Below are 9,116 nucleotides of genomic sequence, written 5' to 3' on the forward strand. Positions count from 1 at the left end.
GCTACTAATCCTGTTGCAGTGACAATACAAGATAATCCAGCATATGCCATCAATATCAGGAATGAGTGTAATGAAGTAGATTATGAAGAATTGGATCAAGTGATAACACAAGATTGTTCCTATGATGAAATTGATGATTATATATAAACATAATTATAGTTAATAAATGGGTTTTGTTGCTATGTTAGTAATTAAAATGAGCCACACCCTAAATGGTGCATGGAATGTGACATAATGTTTGTACTACAAATCTGTGAAGGGGCCAGAGCAAAAAGAAAGCGATATACCTTAATTAATTTATAATGCGAATTGAGAAAAGCAACACCTTTAAGATTCAAATGGTATATTTTACTATTCTGCATTCTGAACTAGCTGTTATCACTTCCTACTACTTTTTCATTTTTAATGTTTTTTATTTACTTGTTCCCATTCTATTTTCTTAAATTTATAAATTATATTTTGTTATGATTCTGTGGTTAAGTTAATTATATTCATGCAGATAACGTGCGCATAAAGTAAAATGGCGTCAAACCACAAATCCACTTGTGTCTGCAGCTGGATTGTGTCTTTCATTTTGTATTTTGTCCTAACTTCTTTTTGAAATTACCTTTAAGGTCCTTGATCCAAGCCCAGAGGAGTAATGTAAAAGCCAGCACTTCTCTGATTTAGATTAGAGGGGAGATAGAAGAAAATGAAAGAAGAAAAGAAGTCGAAGAATTTTGCAGAAATTTGAATTTAAGCCTATTCTCCAGAAATGCTCCTGCTACATTACAGCCCACTTTAAAGGTACCAAGAAAATCGCTCAATGAAGGAGAGCTCATTTAAGCTATTTTTAAGGCTGTGCAACGTAAGATACCGTGTAGGGGTTATATTTCACTGGAAATAAATGTTGCGAATTTCGCATTGTCATTAAATTTCATTAAATTCCACAAAAGAGGTGTGGCACACTAGGAAAAATGGCTGCAGAAGGTAAGATTCGCGAAAATTTATACCAACAAATGGCAAATCTTGACAAATTTGCGAAATTTTATACTAACACAATTAAACCCCTATATGGTAAAAGAGTTATAAGTGTTTGAAAATCATAAAAATGGTTGCCAATTTGAAAAATCCACCTGAATCCTACAGATAGGGTACTGCCTATATTTTTGTACCTGAATTTTTGTGTTGTGTGTTAGTATGCATGAATTGTATGCCAAAATGTGCATGTATAGATTTAAGTCTTACAATTTGGGTTGAAATAAATAATAATAGTCAATAATTATGATTTTAAGAATAGTAACGGAAGTGAGAATTCAAAAATTTAATTTTTTTACACTTTTATGCTTGCTGAAAGTTAACTAAGCGGGGAGCCTGCAAGGTTTTAACACAAGGATTAATAAGCTGAGGTCAAGAATGAAGGAGTTTATTACACACTGGGGTTTCATGTGCGATGTTTGTTTGTATGTCACTTTAACATTTGTTCTATACACATTAAATTTGGAGAAATAACAAACCTTAGCAACAACCTACCCATGCTCATGGCACTTCATGTAAGTGGATGTGCCCATGGTAAACAAAATGATTGTTTGTACACTGGAAAAAGTTATGAGCTTTTTAACACTAAGAGAAGGAAGAGGTACTGCCTTAGGACTTTTTTTAGAAACAATAGAAGGCAGAAAGAAGCTCTTTAATTTGTAATAAGAACCTAGCTGTACATGCAAGGTGGTGAAAACAATTATAAGAATGTTTATTAGGCTTATACACTTGTTCCTTGTTCTTTTTAAGTGCTCATGCCTGATATTTATTAATTGTTACCAAAGTTTTTGTCCAGGCATGAGGCTGCCTGTTATAAGATCGTATTTTTATGTTACATATGGTTTTGTGAAACTACCAGAAAATTTATCATGACTGAATACTGGTAGCTCAATCTTGTTGCTCTTTAGGTGTACAAGTTTTTATGCATACTGTTGGCTTTGTAGGTGTAGTAGTTTTTTATTATTGTTATGCTCTGGATGTTATAGGGGTGCATGTGGACAATAATCAAAATTTAGCTATGTATGCAAACTGGATTTAGTTTCTCTTTTAAGATGTTTTTTATCCAAATTGACTTGTATGTCTCATTTTCATTAATATCACTAAATTCTGGTAACGTCATCTAAAGAATTTTATGTTGTGCAGTGTATTGTGTAAAATAAACCTGAACAGGCAGTTTGGGATAAGTTTGATTGTTAGGTGATACTATTACCATCTTCACAAGATGATTGCAATAATTGTTAATGGGCTGATACACTACCATTTTTATGAGTTCTATTTTATTAGATATCCAGTTGATCTCATTGTGTGCTGTGCTCTCGGTGTTGACATGTTTGATTGTGTATACCCAACAAGAACAGCGGTACAAAATTTGTTATTTGAAAACTATTACAACTATACTGCTATTTAGAGATTTGGAAGAGCACTTGTTTCTACCGGTGAAATCAATTTAAAAGATAAAGAATTTGAAAATGATTTTCAACCAATTGAGCAATCTTGTAAATGTATTACTTGTTGTAATTATACCAGAGCTTCACTGCATGCACTACTTCAGGGTGATTCTGTAGTTTGTAGCCTTTTGACTGTACATAATTTATACCAACATGTAAGTTGCACCATTGTAAAATTTGTACCATTATAAAGATTTTTTTAGTTGAAACTCATGAAGAATATTAGAGGTAGCATCATTAAGGGTTACTTTTCAGCTTTTGTAAAGGAGTTCCTACAGAACATGTTTATTGATAAAAAAATTGATGATTGGATTATTCAGTCCTTGGCATCTGTTAACATTTTGTTGTAATTAATGTTGTTATACTTGCAGTATAGGGTTTTGCCCTGTCCTATGACCTTAGGTGTTGTTGGCATAATTTTTTAGTTATAAGTTGCATGCGGATATTGAATATTTTCATCTTGTGAATACATGAATACAGTAGACATTTACTGTGAAACTTCAAAAATTTAATCAACAAATAAAGCACTTGTAACAATTTGAAAATTATTTTTCGCAGAATAGTAGTGCTACTTATTCATCCAGTACTTTTATTGTTGCATTAAAGTTAAAGCATATTGCACCTATTGAAGTAATGCCCCACTTCTCCCATCCAGGCAAGGGTGGGGATTTGAACACTTGGCTTTTAAATTTGTTGAAATGTCCACACATGTAGGGGAGAAACACCAGTCAAGTCTGGTCAAACAGCCCGACATATGGGAGGAAACACGAGTCAAATCTGATCAAACTGTCTCCGCTTGGTTATTTTTTATGATATATAATGTTATTATTATAATTATAGTAAAAGAATATTGTTTTGTCAATATTATACTTAGAACAAGGGAGGGGAAATGGCGACTGCAGTGACACAGTTTTTAATATAAAGGATCAGGATCTACATGTCGTGCATGTATAGAAGAATAAACAAGCGTATTATTCACTAGCTGAATCTCATTAATAATATTGCAATGAAGATTATTAAAAACTTTTACTGCAGCCTTCCAAAGCACCCTGTTGAAGTTTTCTTGCTTCTCTTAATTTTAGTTAAAACCACTCACCACAGTTATTGGTGTTGGTGTGATCATATTATTAGAAATTAGCTCGAGATCCATGGGATCTTCGGCTCCAAGCTTTACGATCACTGGCTCCAAGCTTTACGATCATCGGCTCCAAGCAAGATCACAGGCTCTACTTTTTTGCTTATGACACAAATTGAGAATACTATTCTCATTGTTATTGTGCCACTTCACATAACATCACTACTTAAATCATAACTATTATTTGAAGTTGTTGCGCTCTGATCTACTCTTTATTATCATAGAATTGTCTCCCTTGCTTTGATTCAAATTTGTCTGCTGCATCTGCCATATTCCATATCAAGTAGAGTAAACGATCAATTAACGAATTTCATAAATTAACGAACGCTCTTTCTCTGCAACTACTAAACATTTCTGCACCGAATTTGCAGAAAAGATGGACCAAACCTTCATCAAGGCCTTTTAAAAGTCTGGTCCTGCAAGTTGCCCGCGTCGCGAAGTCCTAAAGCTCAAAGACTGTCCGGTATTTTTTATATAACAGACACAAACCATACATAATTTTTATCTTTTTTTATTTGTAGCTGTTGTGCACTGCTATTATGACTCCATCAAACTATTTTTACTTCAACACTATCAATTATTTATATTCAATTGTTATTTACAATGAAGAAATGATCAAAATGCAATTTTATTCAGTCTGGACAAAACCATGCTTTGCTTTTTGGAAACCATGCCAAACCAAGACAATTAATATGAAACCACAATACAGGCAGTCGTCATTGTCACACCTTACCAAACCGTAAAGCTTGAAATTTTCATGGATTGTAAATTTCATGATTTCCGTGGTTATGGGCTGCCCACGAAATTTAAACCCACAAAATCATTGAATGCCATCCCCTTAGAGGCTATGTAAACTGTCAACCACGAAAATTAAACCACGAATTGCCCCACTAGGAGCAAACCACGAAAATATTGACCCATGAAAATATCAAGCTATATGGTATCTTCACTTTCAGGACCACGACAATAGCAAAAAACTAGATACATATATTAGAACTATTTTATGCATAAAATTAAAATTACCTTTTTTACCACTCTGTTTCATCGATTGATGCTCCTTCTACACCTATTAAAAAGAAGTATAACTAGCATAACAAGAACTCACTATTACGTGTAGCTGTTCCTCTTCCTATAGGTCTAGTCTCACCATCAGTTGCTTCTCCTAGTAACAATACATACACTTACTGCTAGCATAAAAGAACTCACTATTACGTGTAGCTGTTCCTCTTCCCTACACCTCTAGTCTCACCATCAGTTGCTTCTTCTAGTAACAATAGATACACTTACTCACTGCTGGTATAAAAGAACTCACTATTACGTGTAATAGCTGTTCTTCTTCAGACACTTCTAATCTCACCATCAGTTGCTTCTCCTAGTAGCAATAGATGCACTTACTCACTGCTAGCATTAAAAACTCGCTATTACGTGTAGCTGTTCCTCTTCCTACAGCTCTAGTCTCACCATCAGTTGCTTCTCCTAGTAGCAGTAGATACACTTACTCACTGCTAGCATTAAAAACTCGCTATTACGTGTAGCTGTTCCTCTTCCTACAGCTCTAGTCTCACCATCAGTTGCTTCTCCTAGTAGCAATAGGTACACTTACTGCTAGCATAAAAGAACTCACTGTTACGTGTAGCTGTTCCTTTTCCTACAGCTCTAGTTTCATTATCAGTTGCTCCTCCTATAGTAACAATAGATACACTTATTCACTGCTAGCATAAAATAACTCACTATGACGTGTAGCTGTTCCTCTTCCTACACCTCTAGTCTCACCATCAGTTGCTTCTCCTAGTAGCAATAGATACACTTACTCACTGCTAGCATTAAAAACTCGCTATTACGTGTAGCTGTTCCTCTTCCTACAGCTCTAGTCTCACCATCAGTTGCTTCTCAGAGTTGCAATAGATACACTTACTGCTAGCATAAAAGAAGTCACTATTGCATGTAGCTGTTTCTCTTCCTGCACCTCTAGTCTCACAATCAGTTGCTTCTCCTAGTAGCAATAGGTACACTTACTGCTAGCATAAAAGAACTCACTATTACTTGTAGCTGTCCTTTTCCAACAGCTCTAGTTTCACTATCAGTTGCTCCTCCTATAGTAACAATAGGTACACTTACTGCTAGCATGAAAGAACTCATTATTACGTGTAGCTGTTCCTTTTCCTACAGCTCTAGTTTCACCATCAGTTGCTCCTCCTATAGTAACAATAGATACACTTACTCACTGCTAGCATAAAAAAACTCACTATTGTGTGTAGCTGTTGTTCCTACATCTCTAGTCTCACCATCAGTTGCTTCTCCTAGTAGCAATAGGTACACTTACTACTAGCATAAAAGAACTCACCGTTACCTGTAGCTGTTCCTCTTCCTACAGCTCAGTCTCACTATCATTTGCTTCTAGTAGCAATAGGTACACTTATGGCTAGCATAAAAGAACTCACTGTTATCTGTAGCTGTTCCTCTTTCTACAGCTCAGTCTCACCATCATTTGCTTCTCCTAGTAGCAATAGGTACACTTACTGCTAGCATAAAAGAACTCACTATTGCATGTAGCTGTTCCTCTTTCTACAGCTCTAGTCTCACCATCAGTTACTTCTCCTAGTAGCAATAGGTACACTTACTGCTAGCATAAAAGAACTCACTATTACGTGTAGCTGTTCCTTTTCCTACAGCTCTAGTTTCACCATCAGTTGCTCTTCCTACAGTAACAATAGATACACTTACTCACTGCTAGCATAAAAGAACTCACTATTGCTTGTAGCTGTTCTTCCTACATCTCTAGTCTCACCATCAGTTGCTTCTCCTAGTAGCAATAGGTACACTTACTACTAGCATAAAAGAACTCATTATTGCATGTAGCTGTTCCTCTTCCTACAGCTCAGTCTCACTATCATTTGCTTCTCCTAGTAGCAATAGGTACACTTACTGCTAGCATAAAAGAACTCATTATTGCATGTAGCTGTTCCTCTTTCTACAGCTCTAGTCTCACCATCAGTTGCTTCTCCTAGTAGCAATAGGTACACTTACTGCTAGCATAAAAAACCTACTATTACGTGTAGCTGTTCCTGTTCCTACAGCTCTAGTCTCACCATCAATGGCTTCTCCTAGTAGCACTAGATACACTTACTCACTGCCAGCATAAATGAACTCACTGTTGTGTGTAGCTGTTCCTCTTTCTACAGCTCTAGTCTAGTCACCATCAGTTGCTCCTCCTAGTAACAATAATTACACTTACCCACTGCTTGATCTACACATACTTGCAGCTGGTCCAGTCTTTTTGATTGTTCTTGTTTTGTTTGCTCTTTCTACAAAAAATATTACAAGTAATAAACTTCATATTATAATTAACCATTCCTGGCTTGTTGCTTTTCCAATTGTCTCCATTTCCTTTCCTCCTCACGTGCCTGTTTCAACTCTAACTTCTTCCGTTTCTCCTTCTCCTGTTCCATATGTCGTGCACATTCATCACTTGTAATTACTGTGTCCGATTCCATTTGAAGATGGGCAGGTAAACTTGGTAGAGAAGGGAGTTATTGAAATCTACTAAATGAGCTTCTGTATGATGCACTTTTGTATCCCTGAGTTTCATCATCAGAGTGATCTGAAGGACTATTGGAAGAAATCTTACCATTAAATTCTAACCATAAATTATAAAAACATTCATCAGTTTGAACTTTCTTTTCTTCTTCTGAAATCTGTACAGATTTTTGAACAAGATTCTCTGGTGAAGGAGACGAAGAAAATGGTGGAGAATAATGATCCAGAGGCACAGGAGAACTACGGTGTGGTCTCTCAGAAACAGAAGAGGAAGAGATATGAAGTGGACTATAGCACCAGTAAACTCCTCTGTTGGTCTTGTATGCACAATTGGAAGACCAATTGCTTTTCAATAGAATAGATAAACTCCCACAGTTTCAAACGCATGAACTATATATTTAAAGTTGTCATGGACTTCATCCAAGCTTTTGAGAAGATACCATCAAATGAAAATCTATTTATGATCTGGTCTGGGTTTTCCTGTTGATACTTATGACATTCTTCCTGCCACTGGATTTTGAGAGGGCCAAATATTCCTTTATCAAGTTGTTGTGTCAAATGTGTGGTATTTGGAGGGAAAGTAAACAGTATCACATCATGCTCTCTTGCTAAGTGGATGGTTTTTGGAAAATAATAAGAGTGACCATCTAACAACGAAATAAGTGGTCTTGCTGTAACTGCATATTGCAGAAAGTGTTTCATAAACCAAAGAAAAAAGAGCTCCTGATCCATCCACCCTTTCGGAGAGTCCATAAAATGTTCCTGGAACTTCATTATATGTCTGCTCAGCCCTCAAACTTTTAGTATTCCAAATAATCATGGGTGGGATCATCACTCCTCCAGCATTCACACATCCTACTACAGTCACTTGCTCTTTCTTTCCGCTTGTAACAACACTTGGATTTTTAACCCCTTTTTGAAGCAATTTTCATTGGTTTGGGATTTAATGGCACACCTGTTTCATCTACATTATAGATTTGGTATGGTTTATCAAAAAAATCATCCTTTAAAATGCCTTCTAAAATGTTGAAATATTGCTCCAAAATATTAGGATCTGTGGCAACTGCTCTTGCTTTTGAAATGCAGGCAGGATTTCATAGCCTGATCCTAGGATGTCTCTGGCAGAAGCCTACCAATCCATTTGACACTTGACAATGTCCTCTATGGCTTATAAGCAAATTCTCCACAAGAAATATGACGTCACTCCGTGTCTTCCCAAAACCCATCCTTGAACAGAGAATAAGGAACTCCTCTAACTCCTCTTACTTAGTTAAATAAGCTTGTGCAACACATTTAGCTCCAGCTTGGACCTTGTGTTATATAGAGTACTCTTTGAAGCCATAATCTACAGCAGCTCTTTGAACAGTGCCCAGGCACCACCCAATATTGACATTAGTGCTAAGTCCATTTTATCATCTGACCATGTCTTACAATACGAGCAGCAGGTCGAACTGGAGTACAAGTCAGACTTCGAGATGAAGTTCCCTTGACACATCTATCTTTCACGGCAGGATAAAACGTGGCTGAAAAGCAAGTGACAACGTGACAATAATAACAATAACAATAATAGTAATAATCTAACGCTCCTCCCCATTTTTGTCCGTAATCTGATGCAATCAAAAGAGAAGATATTTTCTTTCGCCTCAGTTGTATTGATTTGAAACCATAGCATTTTATTTAATCAATGATAGATGAAATATATGCAACATAGCAGTGCACAATAGTTACAAATAAAAAAGATGAAAATTATATACTGTTATGTATGGTTTGCGTCCGTTAAATGAAAAATATCGGACAGTCTTTCGAGCTTTTTAGGATTTTGCGACGTGGGCAAATTGCAGGACCAGACTTTTAAAAGGCCATGAAGAAGGTTTGGTCCATCTATTCTGAAAAATGGTTGAAGTATTTACTAGCTGCAGAGATAGAGTGTCTGTTATTTAATGAAATCCGTTAATTGATCATTTACTCTACCTGGTTCC

General features: G+C 36.1%; 1 long non-coding RNA gene across 2 annotated transcripts; it reads left to right on the forward strand.

Moving 5' to 3' along the window:
- The first annotated feature begins 762 nt into the window (after positions 1–762).
- Positions 763–2,915, forward strand: LOC109580808 (uncharacterized). 2 transcript variants are annotated; one of them, XR_002184374.1, is made up of 4 exons: positions 763–786; positions 2,302–2,377; positions 2,426–2,620; positions 2,669–2,915. It is a non-coding gene; the product is annotated as an uncharacterized LOC109580808 (long non-coding RNA). The 2 variants fall into 2 exon arrangements; XR_002184373.1 differs by lacking the exon at positions 763–786 and having other exon boundaries at positions 961–2,377.
- The last annotated feature ends 6,201 nt before the right edge of the window (positions 2,916–9,116 follow it).

Source organism: Amphimedon queenslandica, unplaced genomic scaffold (assembly GCF_000090795.2).
Source record: "Amphimedon queenslandica unplaced genomic scaffold, v1.1 AMPQUscaffold_13475, whole genome shotgun sequence".
Lineage (NCBI taxonomy): Eukaryota > Metazoa > Porifera > Demospongiae > Haplosclerida > Niphatidae > Amphimedon > Amphimedon queenslandica.